We start from the raw sequence: 19,324 nt of genomic DNA, 5'->3' as shown, positions 1-19,324 counted from the left end.
CGCCCGGAGTTACGTTATTTTGAGTTATCTGCGCATACAATAACGTTACATATATAATGAAACGGCAATGAAATGCTGGGCACGCAGTTGGAAAAGCTTATTTTTTACGATGATTTAAAATGTCAGTTGAAGATATCCTGAGATGCGCTCATTAACTTTGTTGGCATAGTACATAGCAAAAAGCGAGTTACACCACACCGGATCGCTGACGACCGTTCCCTCTGTGTTCAGACGAGCAACTGGATAGAATTTGGTGAATTCAATGATCATGAGCCTATAGGCACGCATGTCACTTCAAACTCACTCTAAAGAGGAACTGCCCGGCATCGTAAGCGATAGAGAGATGAGAGCGTTTATTTGTGTGGAAGGGTGGGGGCAGTGTGCCGTGTTACAGTTTTTTACGATCGGATACACACAATTTTGACTGCTTTGTTTTGCTTTTCAATCGCCCCACACAATAAGCACAACCACACACCCAATGAGCAAAAACATCAGAACAATTGCAAAATGAAACACTCTTGTAAAATCTATACACTCATTTAACAAAACCATATTTTGTTACCATATGAAACACACACATTGCATATACTGAATTCTGTTTGTACCACTTACACACTTCTGTTATAAACCTAAAACACTTTTAGCAATACTACTTCTCAGTGATTAGAGTAGTGTAAGTGAAGTACACAGAGAAAGTGAAAATACACAATACAGTAAAAACACTACCCAAGACCAATGCATGATGAAAATATTATTTACGTAATTCTCTCCATATACCCAAATCAGTCAACATGTCAACATGGAGAATCACAACAAAACATGTCCCAGTTTTCATGCTACTTCAGTAGTGTGCATAACACTGTAAGCTCAGCAAATATCAGACAAAGGTGAAAAGATGTTTCCAATACAGGTTACAATTCCATTTACAGTAAAATGTACAGATTTGTCAGTGTGGCCAGCGTTGACTTGAGAGACCTGATGGATATTACGTACTGTATTGAAAATGGCATGGTCACCGATAATGTTTGCTTGAATTTCTCTGAGCCTGATAGCATTACGTATTTGCAAAAAGCATGTTTATGATCTCTATATCTTGTTCTTGCGTGAATATGGGCCTGTCCTCCTTTCAAGTTTACTGTATTAAATACATTTGGTCTTCTTCTTCTTTGAGCACATTTTCCTCCTGCTACAGGTCTTCCTCTTCCTCTACTTCCACCTTGACCTCAGCCTCATGGCATGGCCTCGGCCTCTTCCTCTTCCTCCTTCTCCTCCTCTGTGGATTCCCCCTCTCACCCTCACTCTTCTTCTTCTGACTCCTTCCATTTTGGTTTCTATAGTGCTTAAACCTGTTTGTTGTGTCTACAATTAAGCAATCATGTGTTTGGGCACTTGATGGCTGTGTTTATTTGACCGGCTCATAGGTGTGGTAACTTGACAGAGTGTTTTGGAATTGCAAGGAAGTGACCTCTTGATATACGTCTGTGTCTAAAGCATAAAAGTGTGTTAAGTGCTTTGCAAATCACTTGTGTGTATGGTTTCGCAAAAAATGTGATGTTTAAATGTGCTTATAGTTGTGCAGATCTGAGCCGTTGTTTTGCTCCTTGAGTGAAGGTTTTGATAATTGTGTTACACTTTTGATTTTAGTGTGTATCCGATTGTAAAAAACTGTAATATTTATTTGGAATATTTATTTTTGAGAAATCGCGTTTTCAATGTCATTTTATCTCAGGCTCAAGCACAACGTGTATTGTTGCATTAAGAAGTCAGGTTTGATGTGACATGTACACGTGTACCTGTACACGTCTGAAAAGCAAACAAGATGCATAGAACATATTTCCATCGGATGCAGTCTTTCTAACAGAATGAAGGCTTACACGACGAACCATATCGTACGTCAAAACTAACAAAAATGTATGAACGCGCTCTTTCTCGCGCGCGCACACACAAACAAACACACACACACACACACACACACACACACACACACACACACACACACACATGCAGAGAGAGAAAGACCATGCAATACAACTTTGAAGTTACATTCTTCTCTTCCATTTTCTGCCAGAATGATCTCCCGATCTAAAGTCTATTTGTGTTAAGACTGAAAAAAACTTAATTGGGGAGGTGTTGTCAAATCTAATTAAGTTAATTAACTGGTAATCAATTTAAGACTACATTGCAGTAGGGACAGAGCTGCCCAAGTGTCAGTATCACTTAATGTATCCATTGAGGTTCTGTTTGGCATAATTAAGACTCATTTTGTGTCAAAGGTATATGCACTGCAACTATAACTGGTCCCTTTTTAATTGGATAGCCAAATTATTTGCTTTGATGCTTGCAGATGGTCTTAATTGGGGGTTAGGTTTAGGATATAGATATTGGGTAATGTCAAAGTTATGGTTAGATAGCTACTGAGTACCAACCTACTGATTTTGTTGTATTTGATTGACATTTGATGATTTGAAAGGCTTTGGCTAAGGCTGAAATAAGCCACCTCAAGACAAAGGCTATTCAAAGGCTATTATCCCTTTTGAGATTTGTAAGACTTAGCCGTGGAGATGTGCAAGGAGCATGTTGATCCAGCCGAGTTGCAATTGGCCCAGCTCTGGTTTAGCTGCATCCAGAAGAAGCTGGAGACAACAGGCCTGGCAGGGAAGATAAGGACAGCATGGATACTGGCTGAGGTCGGATAGGGATTACCCGGGTTCTGCTGATTCGGACCATGGACCAAAGTCTTGGCAATGATGTCACAGATGTGACTCTACTGTCTAGGTCCAAGTGCAGAGCATCTGAATAAAAACACAGCTGTGTGCCAATTGGCGTGGCATTTTAAAATGCTTGTAACGGTGCCCTTCATGGGACTAATATCTGTTGTTAGGGAATATATTATGTTTACAGTGCATTGGTATACTGCCATTGTGTCATTTCCATAGTATGAGATCATAATAGTTTAAAGAGCCGTGTGTGACAACGATGCCTGTTCCTAGAACCTCTAAATAAGTCCAACTATTGCATGATACACTATACACAAAATACATAACAGAACTCAGGATGTTTTTTTTCAGAGTTGTTTCCATGTGCGTTGCGAGGCCTGAGCCTGTTCCAGCACAGGCATGCTACACACAGACACACACTACAGACACACACTACAGACCACAGAGTAAATCGGCTAAATGACACAGCAATTGAACCACTCTTGACAAGATATTACCATCTCCCTAGGATGGCAAATGCTTATACCAGGGCCAAATTAGCTAAAAGTTTGTTTTATGAATTTTTAAAAGGGAAATGGAGGGCCTCTGGGTGCTTAGAAAAATTGCACATTGGTAAAAACATATTTACATTTGTAATTAAAATTGGTAATGAATGTTGCAAGAAAGCACAAATCTTTGGCGGGGGGAGAGCTGTGGGAGAGCTGAGGGGAATATTCTTCTTTCTCGTGCGTCACAGCGCGGCGATGTCTGTCTCCCCTGCTCTCTCTGACAGAGCCAGATGGATTTGGTACCACATCCACTTTCTTTCCTCTTCGCAGACCTGAAGACACCCTGCTTTAATCTGCACACACTGCTCATAGCCTCTTAGGGGGAAAAAAATATATGACTGACTGGATTCTGATAGGAAACTCCCACCATTCAAAGAGATTTACGCTGCTCAAATCTGAATTAATCCATTGGGTTAGGGTTAGGCATAATGGGCAGGCATTAAAACAATTTGCCCATTAAAGCAGCATTATGAAATTGTGGTCTAAAACTAGAAGGCTTACTACCTTAAAAGAATACAAAAACCTTGCAAATACCATCAACAGCCTGGTTGGAATTTATAAAAGCTTGCTAACAAGCTAACTGGTATCTTTTGGCGATATTGTTTGCGATGTTGTTGTGCCGTGAAAGCACTTTTTTAATGTTTGCAGGGTGTTCCTTCCTGGACTACAAAACTACATCGTGCATAGCCTGGATGGCTAATGGGAACAACAGGTGTGTTTGTCTGCCTTTCACATGGTCATATACCATCACAATGAATTTGAGGATGATACCCAAACATACCTCAAATAGGGGCAAACTGTTGCATTAAGGGGAACTGAGGTAATACACTGAGCAAGGCTTCACCAAAATACTCCTACTTACTGTTTTATCGCAGTCCATAAATCATGGGCACAGAGTCACAACTACTACTTCTTTGAATTGGGTCATGTTGGCAGAGTACAGTTAAAGTAATACATAAAGCAAACCACATTGTGTTTGTTTATTAATGGAGAGCCCAGGCGATGAGAACTTCATGTGTATATTTATGGTCGGGGACCTGAGTGAGAACATGTGTGGTGAAGTGGATCTATTCTCCCTGAAACACTGAACTCTCTATGAGGCTCTGCTCGCCCACCCGTCCAGTGGCAGTGATGTCATTGTAATGGTTCCTTCACACAAAGCGGGGCTTGTTCTACATTACTCGGGACATGTGCTGATGTCCACCTTCTTTGTCACCCCTCAGACACCAGAATACACATTCTGACAACAGAACGCTACGGGGTTTCTGTACGCCGGGGTAATTAATATTCCATCTAGCAAGGTTTATGAATGTTTTTGTTTTTCAATGCTTTGTTTTCCAAAAATAAAAAATGCCATTTTAATTATGCGTGCACAATTAGTTTAAGATATTTGCAGGCACAGTATGAGCAGTTATTTTTGTGCCGTCGACAAATGTCTACCCTTGTAAAAAAAAAAAAATCACAGCACAATTGTTTACCTCTTCTTCCTAGCTGTTAATGGAAACTGTAAGATTTATTTAGCAAGTTTTAGGTATGTGCAGGAACAAGGGGGATGAAATTAGCACCTGCTACTGAGGAACGTGTTTTTTTTTTTTTTTTTTAAGGAGTTTCCGCCGTGGGCTTCCACACACTGCACAGCCCGATGTGGTCAGTCTTTCTCCCTCTCGCCACAACAGCAGATGGTCTGTCTCATGGTTACTGAGTGGTCAGCTTCGGTTACACCACTGTGAGGACCCCCTCAGCTTTTAAATATAATTCAGCCCACACACACACACACACACCTGTACACACATAAACACGCTGTATTCACACACACACAAACACACACGCACACACACACACACACACACACAAGCACACTGTATACACACTCTTACACACACGTACACACATAAACATTCTGTATATACGTATGTACACACACACACACTCACACAAAACTAATCTTATAGGGCAATGTTAAAAGCAGGAGATCCACTTGAGCAGGGAGCGTCCCAATGCCCCTCAGATCAGTCCTCTGTGACTGCCCTGGCCCTCTTGCCCTTGCCCAGAGTGCAGAGATAAAGCCCAATAGTCCTGTTTTACATCTCAGCACTGTATCTAGTCCTTACTCTCTGGGGCCTCTCTCTCACTAAAGCTGCTCCCTTAGGTTTCACCCATTATCACCATTTTAATGAGGGATTAGTTCCGACACTGCATGGGATACACCAGCCAGATCGGGTTCCCAGAGCATATCATATGCCAGATTCACAAAATTGTTCTTTTACCTCCCCCCACCCCGTCTCTCTCTCTATCCCTCTCTTTCAGTGTCCAAACTCCCCTGGTCCCCTGCTCCATGGGGTCTTCCTCACTGTCCTGATGCTTCTTCAGTTGTGGGTGACCAGGTCGACCTCCAGCGTCCATCACCGGCACACCCCCCCCCCCCTGACAGTCCCAGCGGAGACAAAAAAATAATTAGATGCCACCTGAATCAACAGCTGAGGATTCGCTGAATCCATAACTTATGTGTCGAGTTTCATGGCTGTTCCAAGGCACAGCTCGAGGACAGGGGCTGGCGGTGACCCGGCTCTCCTGAAATAAAGGGGTTCATGTTATAAAAAGCTTCACAGCGCAGCACAGCGTGACTGAATCTGGTGTTGGATTATTTGTATTGGAGGTCTCCATGGGTTCCCAGCTGATTAGAATAGAATGTCTGACCTGACCCATGCCTGGGTTCACAGCTGTGTCAGAGTGTGTATGTGTGTGTGTGTGTGTGTGTGTGTGTGTGTGTGTGTGTGTGTGGGAGGGGGGAGGGGTAAACAAATGCAGAGGCGCACAATTATCTAAATGAGGAGCCAGGGGAGCCCAGGAGGGGGTCAGACAGGGAAAGTGCTGCGTACGACAACAGCAGGCTGTAAAGCAAACACTTAAACACAATCCTATTAAAAGGGACATACATCTCCCTACAAGAACAGTGTACATAAGGGAGTTGATATTCTTTATTGTGCTTGTTGTTCTGCTTTCTGTCCAGGCGCACATGAGCGATGAGTTGAGTTCCCTCTGTGCTCTCTGCATTTCTGTCACACACTCTCCCACAGCTCCTCATCACCCCCCCCCCCCCCCCCCCATCAGAACACTGGCTCGTCTTCTTTCAAGTCCACACAGAAGACGTTTTCATTCCCTGCTACATCTCCAAACAGAATTTTTTTCCCTCCTTCTTGTTTTCACATCACTGTCTTTGATAGACTTCAGACAGTCTGTCTGTCTGTGTGTGTTGAAATGAGATTGCCATTTGCTTTTGGGGTGCGAAAAAGAAACATTAGCATTTTATAATGAGTCTACCATTTGACAATGTCAGAAAGACACCAAACACACGCTTCGCAATCAGTCTGCAGCCGCAGTGACAAAGGCATTACATGCTTAAGGAATGCTTGAAGCCCAAGATCTTACATGGAATTTGTCATTGACATTGTGTTTTCAGCTTTCCTTGGTTGTGTTCAAATATTAAAACACAAAGAACATGAACTGCTTGAATACTGCATGTTCACCCCCAGCCTTCTGCTCTCCCAGCTACGCCCTCCGTGCGAACCAGATAGCGATCATGCCTGGATTTGATGCATAGTTTCATCGAACTGGAACGCTTCTCTGCACATACCTGGCTAGTTCCACTGTAGACTTGTGAACCGAGTTCCACCCTTGATTTACCCCCCCACACACACACACACAAACACACATTGGTTCGCCACACTCTCCAAGCTCTAGGTTCCATAAAAACCCATCAAAATGTCACCACAGCCATGGAGACCGATAACCGATAACACTGGTGGCCAGCAACATTGTGGGCCCATATTGGCATCTCCCAGATATATTTGCAGTGAGAAGAGCACAAACAGTCCATCCGTTACATGGGCTTCCTAATAAACAGGGTAGTTTCACCCAGTGTTTTCTGAGCGAGCGCTTGCCCGTGACGAGCAGGGTAATAATGTGCTCCATATGCAGCCGTACGCGTAGCACAGTGCATCAAAGCAAACACACAATGAGGAGTTATTGTCTCTGGCCTGGCCTGGCGGCAGCAGCAGCAGCAGCAGAAGGCAGCAGAAGGCAGCAGTGTGTGCAGTAACCAGCCACAGGCAGCCCATAGTCATTGTAAAGCCTCTCACAGAGCCGCGGAAAGTAACATTATAAATATTAAGTTCATTTGCTCAAGGTGTCGCTCCCTTTGCACTTAAATAAATAATATGTAATTGCCATAAAGCGTGGAGCTTGTGGCAGAGAAGGTTTACGGTAGCTGCTGTGATGTCATACACTTTTCATGGGAGTGCCAAAGTGTGTTTAACAGATAACAACTTAGTTAAGGAGCTGCGCTGAAAGGGACCACTTTGAGTTATATTGTAGAAATAACCCAAGTGACGGGGTATGTGATATACATTCTTTATTCTTCCCATAGCAATGGTCCAAGTTTTACATTTTCCCATTGTCAGGTTTGCCTTTGGATATTGTGTTCTGCAGACCTTTTAGAAGTTTGTTTGGTGTACCATTGGCATTTATTCATTTGGGTTGGGGTTAGGGATGCTCTTATCCAAAGTAACTTACATTTGAGGAACAACACTCAAGCTACAGTAAGGCGAGGTCCAAACCAAGGTTTGTGTTTTTGTTACACAGTGTATACATTTGATGCGGTAAGTTTTGGTTTCACACTGCAGTTTAAACGGGCTGTCTAGGTTGTGTTCAAGTTGACTTTTGACTGATTTGTTGGACCAAATGACCCTCCCCATGTGCTACTGCGGCTCAGCTTTACTTCTCTTCCGGTTCTTTATCCAATTTCTGTTTAATCGGTGACGATAGCCTGCCTCAACGTCCTATAATTGGTCCAAAGGTCCAAACCATCCAAAAAAGATCACACTGCGAATGAACCGAACCATGGTTCAGTTTGACCCGGGCCAAGATCACCTCTTTTGATCAGCCCAAATTGTGGTTCTTTGGTCCAGACCTTAGGCCGAAGCACCTCTCACACTTATACCAAACTGAAAAGTCTGAAGGGCCGGACCAAACATACTAATCATTTAAGTTCAGCTCATTCATTCAAAAGATGAGCTAAAACTACCTCAATTACAAAGACATCTTACACTGTTAAAAATACAGAAAAGATAAACCCAAATCTGTAGTATAAGCCTGCGATAGCTGCTACATAATTCATTTCCTACACCAGAAGATTCAATTCAATTCAATTGTATTTATATAGCGTCATAACAATACAATTGTCTCAAGGCACTTGATAAAAGTAATGAGTGAATGTTTGTGGGTCAGGGCCTGGACAGAGCAACCTAATGACCAGATTCGTACTTCCTGAACTTTAAATGTTATGCCCCTCTATTGCGGCAGAATAATTAAGCTGCTTGAAGCAACTGCATCAAATCACGGTTAATCACAGTGTCCTCCACTTAGACTTCATAAATGTTGTCCACAGACCACACATTTGCTGTGGTCTGTATACATTTGTAAGCTATTGTCTCACAGCTTCAGTGCAATAAAAAGCTAATCAGAGGTGTGGACTTGAGTCACATGACTTGGACTTGTGTCAGAATCATAGACGTATTTCATAGGTCAAAATATGAATATTATTTTTCTGACAGGGATATAGCCATCTGGCTAGTTAATGTTTTTAACATAAATTCGGGGTAGCATGCCGTGTCAACTGTGAAGTTCACATCACATGAAACTGATTGAATTACTTAACTAGAATGCGTTTCGTGAACGAACTGCGAGAGTGTGCTTGCTCTGTTGCGGCCATGACCGAGAGAACAAGTGCCTTGGAATTGGGGCAGGTGTCAGCTCTCCAGCTCAACCTGCTGGATGAGCATGCACAAATGAGTATGCATGAGTGAGCATGCATGAGTGAGTAAACATGAGTGAGTATGCATGAGTGAGTATGCATGAGTGAGTAAACATGAGTGAGTATGCGTGAGTGAGTAAACATGAGTGAGTATGCATGAGTGAGTAAACATGAGTGAGTATGCATGAGTGAGTAAACATGAGTGAGTATGCATGAGTGAATAAACATGAGTGAGTATGCATGAGTGAGTAAACATGAGTGAGTATGCATGAGTTAGTATGCATGAGTGAGTATGCACGAGTGAGTATGCATGAGTGAGTATGCACGAGTGAGTAAACATGAGTGAGTATGCATGAGTGAGTATGCACGAGTGAGTAAACATGAGTGAGTATGCATGAGTGAGTAGAGCCCTGGTATGGAAGGTGTCTCTTAATATTCCTAGTTATACAGTTGAATGGAGAGGGACAGAGAGAGAAGAGGAGCCGCAGGTGTCAGTGAGAGGTGTCAGTGAAGCACAGGTGCAAGCCAGTTTAATGACCCTATTATGATGTCATAATGGCACAGAGTTCTGCCATGCAAGTCTATGGAGAAAAAAGGTGATGGAAAAAGAGGAATAAAAAAGGAGTGGCAAGGAGTACCGCCACGAAAAGTCATAGCAGGTTGCACCGGATCGGGCCGGACGTTTCGGTGTTTGAACGGCGTCTCTATCTCAATCGGGCGAGGAGTAGTTAGCTGCAAGAAAAACGGGGAGAATAAAGAAAGAAAACTTGACAACAACAATACTGTGCTTCCCTTCGGGCAAGCACACTAACTAGAATGCGTTTCGTGAACGAACTGCGAGAGTGTGCTTGCTCTGTTGCGGCCATGACCGAGAGAACAAGTGCCTTGGAATTGGGGCAGGTGTCAGCTCTCCAGCTCAACTTGCTGGATGAGCATGCACAAATGAGTATGCATGAGTGAGTATGCATGAGTGAGTAAACATGAGTGAGTATGCATTAGTGAGTATGCATAAGTGAGTAAATATGAGTGAGTATGCATGAGTGAGTATGCATGAGTGAGTAAACATAAGTGAGTATGCATGAGTGAGTATGCATGAGTCAGTATGCATGAGTGAGTATGCATGAGTGAGTATGCATGAGTGAGTAAACATGAGTGAGTATGCATGAGTGAGTAAACATGAGTGAGTATGCATGAGTGAGTATGCACGAGTGAGTAAACATGAGTGAGTATGCATGAGTGAGTATGCATGAGTGAGTAAACATGAGTGAGTATGCATGAGTGAGTAAACATGAGTGAGTATGCATGAGTGAGTAAACATGAGTGAGTAAACATGAGTGAGTATGCATGAGTGAGTATGCATGAGTGAGTAAACATGAGTGAGTAAACATGAGTGAGTATGCATGAGTTAGTATGCATGAGTTAGTATGCATGAGTGAGTATGCATGAGTGAGTATGCACGAGTGAGTAAACATGAGTGAGTATGCATGAGTGAGTAGAGCCCTGGTATGGAAGGTGTCTCTTAATATTCCTAGTTATACAGTTGAATGGAGAGGGACAGAGAGAGAAGAGGAGCCGCAGGTGTCAGTGAGAGGTGTCAGTGAAGCACAGGTGCAAGCCAGTTTAATGACCCTATTATGATGTCATAATGGCACAGAGTTCTGCCATGCAAGTCTATGGAGAAAAAAGGTGATGGAAAAAGAGGAATAAAAAAGGAGTGGCAAGGAGTACCGCCACGAAAAGTCATAGCAGGTTGCACCGGATCCGGCCGGACGTTTCGGTGTTCGAACGGCGTCTCTATCTCAATCGGGCGAGTAGTAGTTAGCTGCAAGAAAAACGGGGAGAATAAACTAGAAAATGCATTTCCTGAAGGAAATACCAGTGCATGAAATGCAAAAGTTAGGAAAGGAAGAAGAAAAGAAAGAAGAGTGAAAGAAGGAAAGAAGAAAGGAAAGAAGAGTGGAAGAAGGAAAGAAGAAAGGATAGAAGATGAAGAAAGGAGAGAAGAGAGGATGAAGGAAAGAAGAGTGAAAGAAGGAAAGAAGAAAAGAAAGAAGAGTGAAGAAAGGAAAGAAGAGTGGAAGAAGAAAAGAAAGAAGAGTGAAGAAAGGAAAGAAGAGTGAAAGAAGGAAAGAAGAAAGGAGAGTGAAGAAAGGAAAGAAAAGTGAAGAAAGGAAAGAAGAGTGAAAGAAGGAAATAATAGTTGAAGAAGGAAAGAAGAAAAGGAAAGAAGAGTGAAAGAAGGAAAGAAGAAAGTAGAGTGAAGAAAGGAAAGAAAAGTGAAGAAAGGAAAGAAGAGTGAAAGAAGGAAATAATAGTTGAAGAAGGAAAGAAGAAAAGGAAAGAAGAGTGAAAGAAGGAAAGAAGAAAGGAGAGTGAAGAAAGGAAAGAAAAGTGAAAGAAGGAAAGAAGAGTGGAAGAAGGAAAGATGAGTGGAAGAAGGAAAGAAGAGTGAAAGAGAAAAAGAGAGTGAAAATATTGAAAAAAGGAGATAAAAATGGAGTGAAGAAGAGAGATTGAGTGTGAGAGAAAGTAGACTGAGAGAGAAAGATGGAGAGATGGAGAGAAAAATTTTTTGAGAATGAATGGTGTCTTAATGTTCCTAGTTACAGTTAAATTGAGAGGGACAGAGAGAGAAGAGGTTCCTTTGATTTGGCGCAGCTGTCAGTAAAGCACAGGTGCAAGCCAGTTTAAAGACCCTATTATGATGTCATAATGGCCCAATGTAAGTCAATGGGAGAAATTTATATTCGTTTTTCTTTAATATCTTAAAAAGTATAAAGTTTAGAAAAGTGAAAAATACATAGCATAAGTGTCGTTTACAAGACCTACGCAACAAAGTTTGAATGAAGTTTCTACGTTAAGCGGTTCGGGCTGAATTAATCGCAGTAAAAGGTAAGAAGAATAAGAAGAAGAAGAAGAAGAAGAAGCCTAGGAATAACAATACAGGGCATTTCATGCACTGTAATAAAGAAAACTTGACAACAACAATACTGTGCTTCCCTTCGGGCAAGCACACTAATAAAGAAAACTTGACAACAAAAATACTGTGCTTCCCTTCGGGCAAGCACACTAATTAATGATTCAGGAAATATTATTTCTATGTTAATGATAGGATTAAAGAGACTTGATAAACAATGAATTTGTCCCACGTCTGATGATAAGTGGTTTAAATGATCTGCAGTTCTGTCTGGCATTTAAACCACCTATTATAAACACACAAAAGTTAGTGATCTCTGACCAGAACAGTATTTGAATGGCTTAAAGCAGAGCATTCAGTTGTGTTTTGTTTTCCAGCAGAGAAGAGGCAGCATAGACAGGTCCTCTAGTAAGCCTCACTGCCATGTTTTAACTGGCTTTGGCATTGATAACACACCCGTGCCAGCAAACAGAGATAGTCCAGCGCTGCCATGGCATCTATCTACAGCTCCCTCTGCCTCAGTACCAGATTGTATGGTCACTATCTGCAGCCATCACATTTCTCCCCCGCATCTCAGTGTAGTATGAAACCTGTGTTTGCCGTGCGGTAAAGGGGGGTCGGCGTAAATGCTGGAAGTGAAGATTCCGGTCTCTGTGACAACAGGAAACATCCAGGCAATATGGGCAGATGCAGCATTTATGAGCTGAGATTCCTGGAGATGGGCCTGGCCGTGAGTATGGGTGTCGGGTTACGGTAATAGAAAGACTACAAGCCGTGTTTAGGATGAGTTTCTGCCGCCATTAAGCTCCCAGGGAGGAGCGGCTGGCATGGTGTCTGCTTTCCGAACCATTACAGCTACCAGTGTACGAGACTATACTGATGAAGTCACCTAAGTGCTTATAAAATGCACAGTTAAATAAAGCGATTTCATGCATTGTTCAAACACAGCATTGGACTGCAGAGCTAGAGAAGTTCAGAGAGATGGGGATCTAATCAGTAATGGCGAGATTCTGACTGGGAGTGAACTGGTGTGCCTCAGTTGGTGTCCTGCATGACCACCCACAATGAGCACAAGCACCAGCCAGCACTTGATTGGAGAGGCCTGGAGACACTGCCGTAAATGTAAAGGCTATATTGGGTCTGTGGCCGGAGCCACCCTGCTGCTCATCCTGTGCTCAGCTAATTGATTAGGTCAAAGGTCAAATTGTAAGTGACAGTGAAAGGGAGAGGCATTTCCTGTTGCTGCATCTATAATTCAGTGGTTTCCACTTTCTCTCACCCCTTTTGCTCTCTCTCTCTGTCTAAAGCGGTCCGCATGCCTATCCGACCGTGCTCTCCGATCTCACGAGGCACGCCCTAAAACGACCTCCTTGAAGTGGGACCACACCTTTGAGCACCTCGGACAGCCTTCCGAGGGTCTCGGATGGCCTCTGGTGCACCACTCGAATTTTCTCAACTATCCGATCCGAGCTGTCCGACACCCCTGGCTAAAATCACGCTTCCTGTTTCGTTCCCTATATGACAGCACCACCGTTTTAAAAAAATCGCTGAGAGATCACTGGGAACCTGGGGCTGGAGGTCCAGGAGTGCATTAGGAGTTGGAGGAAGATCAGGGACAAGTTTGTAAAAATGAAAAAAACTATGAAGGGCACCAGCGGTGATGCAGGAGGAAAACCGACATCTCCCTTCTTCCTTGCTCTATCGTGGCTCTCGCCGCATATAAAGCATAGGGAGACGTTGTCTAATTATGGCAATAATAAAAACATTTCTTGGTTTTCGAACAGCCTCTTTGCGTTTGAGCTAGCATAGCACGCAGTGTAAATGATTAAATTGTAAAAGAACCTGAATTGTAGACGTAAAAAAGCAGAACTGTTTGTGTGGTATAATAATAGAAAATATTCGGCAATAACCGCCAGCTTGGTCATTGTCGTTAGTAATTCATTTCACAACAACAGCCTCTGATCATTAACGGAAAATACGCGGGATAAAAACAAACGATTTCTTATTTTATAGTTCTACTGTTGTTGTTGTTGATGATGATGTAATGGCCTTGTAACATCATAATAAACCGATGGTAATCTCAACAGCCCCTTGTAGAACCATGCAGGTAAAGGTGAGTCGTAAGATCATCCGATTAGAAAGGGCGTGTCTCTCGTGAAGTCGTATGAGGTGAGTTGGATAACCATGCAAAAGCCTTAAGTCTCTGTGTGTGTGTGTGTGTGTGTGTGTGTGTATGCAGAGGGGCACAAGCTGTCTAAATCCGTATCTGCCAAAACCCCCTGCAGCGCTTCTGCCTTGAAAGGTTGGTGGTGTTCTCCGCACGTCCCTGGACTCGGAGACGACCGCACAGAAACATTCTGACGCTTGACGAGCGTGAGCTTTGTTTGTTTTCTCTGGAGTTGCTCCTCAGTCCCGCGGAGAGAACGCCATAATAACAGTCTGTCACAGGCGAGACTCAGAAGTGTTCCTTAGAGCTACAAAGCTAAAGTTCACCACTGAGAGACTATCCTGCGAGGCTGGGGGGGCAAAGTATTTATGTATTTTGTTGTATCGGAGTCCAAAAGTCAGGTTCTTCTCATTTACAAACAGTAAATTCAATGCCAAATGTGTTCACGATCCAAGAGCGTCATAAAGTGTGTTACCTCTCTTTACCGCTAGCAAAACCACATGCCTCACCATAATGGCCAGGCATAGCTGATTTAACTAGCAGGAAATAGCGAGGTCCTTCCTCCATCCACCCACCCATATGGTTGGGAGAAGAATGCCTGGGGCTGGACATTCGTTTCAGGTGAAGTAGTCTGCTCTGCAACCTTTAGGGCCCCCATGGGGATTCCTCCCGCAGCAACCCTCTGTTTACTGTTTCCTCCAGCACTGGACCATGCCATGGTCGACGAACCCCTGCTCATTTAAGTCACTGGGTCAGTGTGTTTCTAGCCTTAACTCTCCTGGGGGTGGGGATGCATTTCTCCTTAAGTAGAGGTGCTTAGGGTGTGTGTGTGTGTGTTATGTGGAGCCTGGCACTGTTCTGTATTGCTAATAGCCAACAGCAACAAAATCCTCTACAAATACTCCTTAAAAAATCCTGAGCAATAAACAGACACATCTGCCAGTTGGAGTCTCTTATCCTACACCATGCAAAACAGGTTTACGTTTAATAAATGCTGAATTCAGAGCATTGCCTCGCCCATGGCAATTCCACATCCCATCAGACTGGGCCATTGGGGAAGAAACTTTCCAGAGTGCCTGGAATGGAGAGCGCTGTTAGATATATCCGGCAGGAAACCACTCCTGAATCCTAAAATGGCTGTCTGCTGACGCACCACAGCCAGACGGGTTGAAGAGACTGAAAAGCCAAAGCACAATGAGCCACTGAGGGATGGTTTAGTCATTTTGTTTACTTATTTATTTATTTGTGAGTTTTAAAGGGGATGCATAAACCACCTGTCTGTACCTTGATCTTTTATGCTCCAAAGACTACATCATAGGAAGCCAGCCTCATCCCACCATGGAAACACAGAGTTCAAAATTCAAAACATAAATATCTTGGGGTTATGTGGTTCAGTTAATGTAACTACACACAATTTGTCTGCCAAAAAGTGCCAAGTGTCATTTACACCCTCTCAAATGCACTTTTCATCTCCCCATCTACATGTAGTTCATATTAATCAGCACAACAGTAGGAAGGCCTTGAATGTGAAAACCAGCTGTGCTTCATTTTTCAAAAAGGTCATTCTGTGCCATTATCAATCTGATTGCTTGTGAGGTCATTCTGTGCCATTATCAATCTGATTGCTTGCGAACAACAGATTTCCAAGTGTACTGGAAAAAAAGGAAAAAGCAAAGACTCACTGGTGTTTCATAATGACAAATACAAGTTGGCGTAGCATGTACAGCTCATGGAAGCATGCGAGACATACCGGATATTTTAGCATGTCCATCTGTAAACAATATTAGAAAAGCCCAAGTAATTTCAGAGCTGCACGCAAGAGTCAAACTGTGGCAACCACACAAAATCCTGCTCTATTACAGTGAGGTCCAGTTATATTCCGGGTCTTTTCTAATGACAGGATCTGGAGAATCTGACAGGATTTATTTTACACATGGTGGTCTTAAAGAAACGTTCAAGCTTTGCCTGTGTTGTTTGTCCAGGAAATGCAAAACAGAAGGGTTTTGTGGATCTCACCCCTGGGGCTGCCCTTTCATCTCAGACAAATCAGAAAGACGCAGGGGCCAGGGGGGGACATCAGAGCCTGGACCTTAACCGCTACGGACTTCCTCCCCCCCTTCTGTAGTCAAAGTATGCCTGCAGGGCTTGATGAAGGGGGCAGCAACTGGCTGGCCTCTTCCCAGCACAGGCCCTGTGTCATTTGTGATGGACCTCGCACTGAATATTAACCAAGCGGGGGATCCATTACTTTTTAAATGATGAAAGCAACCTCCCATTGATCTCTAAAAGGTCCGCTCCCCAGTGGGCTCTTGAGGCTCTTTGGGCCATTTTCATTAGTGTGAAAGGAAGTCCGACTATTTTCCACAAGTCCCAGAAAAAAGGGAAGTTTGCAAGAGGTAGTAGAACAACAAGAAGAGTAGAGTTTCTACTGATTTCGAGTATGCTGGTCCTTATGCTGCCGGAACTAATCCACTTTGCCAGAGACAACATTTTCATTTCACAAATGCCTTCCAATAACCCCCTGCCTGAGTCAATAACCGGATCAACATATCTTTAATTGCTCACTGACCCTACTGTCCACCTTCCCCCCGAAAGTTGTCGATATCCATCATAGGTTTGGGCTTGTTGTGTCAATCAAAGACATACTTGAATGGTTTCCGTCTCTGTCCTTACCACCATTCCACCTGGACATAGAGTCCCCCTAGCCCACATCTTTAAACAGAAATGTCAAATAAGTGAATCACTCAGACGCTAGCATTTCCATTCCATAATGTTGCTGCTGCTCTTCCATATTTATCAGTGGCGGCACAAAGCCCCACTTATTAAGGTGACTTTCCTGTGAGAGCAGGGAAGCATGAAGTTGCTCAGTATTTAGATCACCAATGCACAATTAATCAGGACTACAAAAAAAGCCTCAGTGAAAGCCTCTAAATTTCAGAGCAGGGAGTTCTCTTGATTATACTGAGGTGCTGAGAGTAGAGGCTTTAATCTCACAGCTTTTATTTGGTCTCTCCCACTAATGAGCTTGTAGCAAAAGATTTCAAACAGACCTTTGGCGCTAGGGTTAATGTAGTCACACTACTGTTTGCTTTAGTTTACATGTCCAGTTGAATTATTCAATCTGAGCAACATCCAGAACTTCATTTATTTCAGGCACCTCTTGAATTGTATTAGCATGAGTTGTCAGCAATGAGACTTGGTTTGAGAGTAATTAGGCTGCTTCATGGTCGATCAGGCACAGTGCAGTGTGTGGGCACAAAAGGCGATGACAACTGTTTGAGAGAGATTAATGGGACATTGTGAAAACATTCAGTGTCCAAATATGGATGAAATCCCCAGCTTTGTGATGTTGAACTTCCCCATTCAAATTGTGTTGGTATCCCCAAAAGAATTCTGATATAATTGCTTCATGAATATGACCTTTTGAGTAGAGCCCATCAAAAAGCTTGCCTCCGGATGTGAAGGAAACTTGTGACATTGAAAAAAGCACTCCTTATCTGGTGGGACCATCTTACAGGCTTGCCGAATATTCTTATTTCCAGCCTTGGCTAATGCATAGTTGCACATTGTTGTGAAACAGTACAACTGTTAGTTTCACTGAACAAGAGGGAATGTTGTAAAGACTCAGGACTCGATGGTGGAGAGATAACGCTGAATGACCGATGTGTCTCACGATTTCTGCTTGCACCCCATGCTTCAGTTCAGTGGGCAAGACTTGGGCCTGGATTACCAAACACCCCCCACCCCAGCCAACCCCCCCAGGATGTACTCATTTGTGCAGGCATGCTCTGCTCTGCCTCCTCCACAGACCCTTTGGAAGCATCCGGCTCTGGATACTTTGATCGTGGCTCAGAATTGGATAGAGTTCGACAAATTTAGCAAATGTCAACATATTCCAATGGTCTTCAGCCAATGCTGCTATGCATGGGAGGAATACTAAACAGTTTCTTCTCCAAACCCCTCTGTGATTAAATTACCATGCATCAAATTAGAGATTGTGTGTGTGCACTAAAACAATGATTTGACAAAAATGGGAGAAACAGTGACAGAGAGAAAGGCAAAAGTGGTGCTTCCGTGATTTTTAAGAAATACACACAAATCAAATGGAAAATGTGAGTTGTATTTGGTCAGTCATAATTGGATCGTTTTCAACAAGGAAAATGTCCTGGAAAAACAAACCATTACAAATCAGTGTTCGTTTGTGTTTTTGAATTGCAAAGTCAGTCCGTGGTGAAAACAGACCACATCCATTTCCTCACCCAAAGTTTATGTTTTCATGTAGGGTCAGCGGTAGGTTACAGCTCTGGGTTGGATCGGTGGGACAGAAATCTGTGATTGGAGCTCGCAGTGGCCCTTGGAGGTAACCATGGGAGTTCTTGCGCTAACCGACTTGGACAGCCTATTTCCAACTGTTTCCATATGCGGCTCATTTTTGTTGAGAAGGTCCCAATGTCTTTGTCACAAAATAGGTCCCACTGGTTAGTTTAACAAGGTGGACTGCCAAACCTGAAAACACAGTGCATAGGTTAACACTCTTTGAGAGGGTGCAGTTTAGTATGGGGTTAACCCCCACAATTAGCATGACTGATGGGGCGAAGGCTATATAAATATAATTTAAAGAATGCGTGAAACTTCTCGACAGCTATATACTTCCATATGACAGCAACAACATGGGGTGGACATTCCATTACCACACAAATTATTGTTACAAATTGCTGCCTTCAATTAGCGGCTCCCTCATAGATCATTTTATGAGGGCAACACTAAGAGGAAATACTGTAAACATCTTAATCAAGACCAAAGCTTTCTCAGTAGTACACATTGTTTTTCCTTTAACACTGCAGCTCCCCATCACCCCTCATGTCAATCAAAATGAGGGTGGAAAGAAATTCATTTCCCCCCCCTCAAGGCCACACAGCCTTTCAAAACTTTCTCTGTGCACTCTTTTCAGCACTGGTCTGGTCTGGCTACAGACATTTGTAATGATCAGGGTGAAGGCAGATCATGGCAGGAAAAGGCCTCAGCCGAGATAAAACAGAGCGAGTTAAAAGTCTTGGCTGATGGTGAGTGACAGGAGAGACTCAGCATGGCGGTGGCTTTATTCTCACATTGCAGAAGGCACCACCACAGCCGTCAAGGATCACACACGAACAGAGGCCGGGT

The sequence above is a fragment of the Sprattus sprattus genome, assembly GCF_963457725.1.
Source record: "Sprattus sprattus genome assembly, chromosome: 6".
NCBI classification, from domain to species: Eukaryota; Metazoa; Chordata; class Actinopteri; order Clupeiformes; family Clupeidae; genus Sprattus; species Sprattus sprattus.
Note: the sequence above shows the minus strand (reverse complement) of the source record.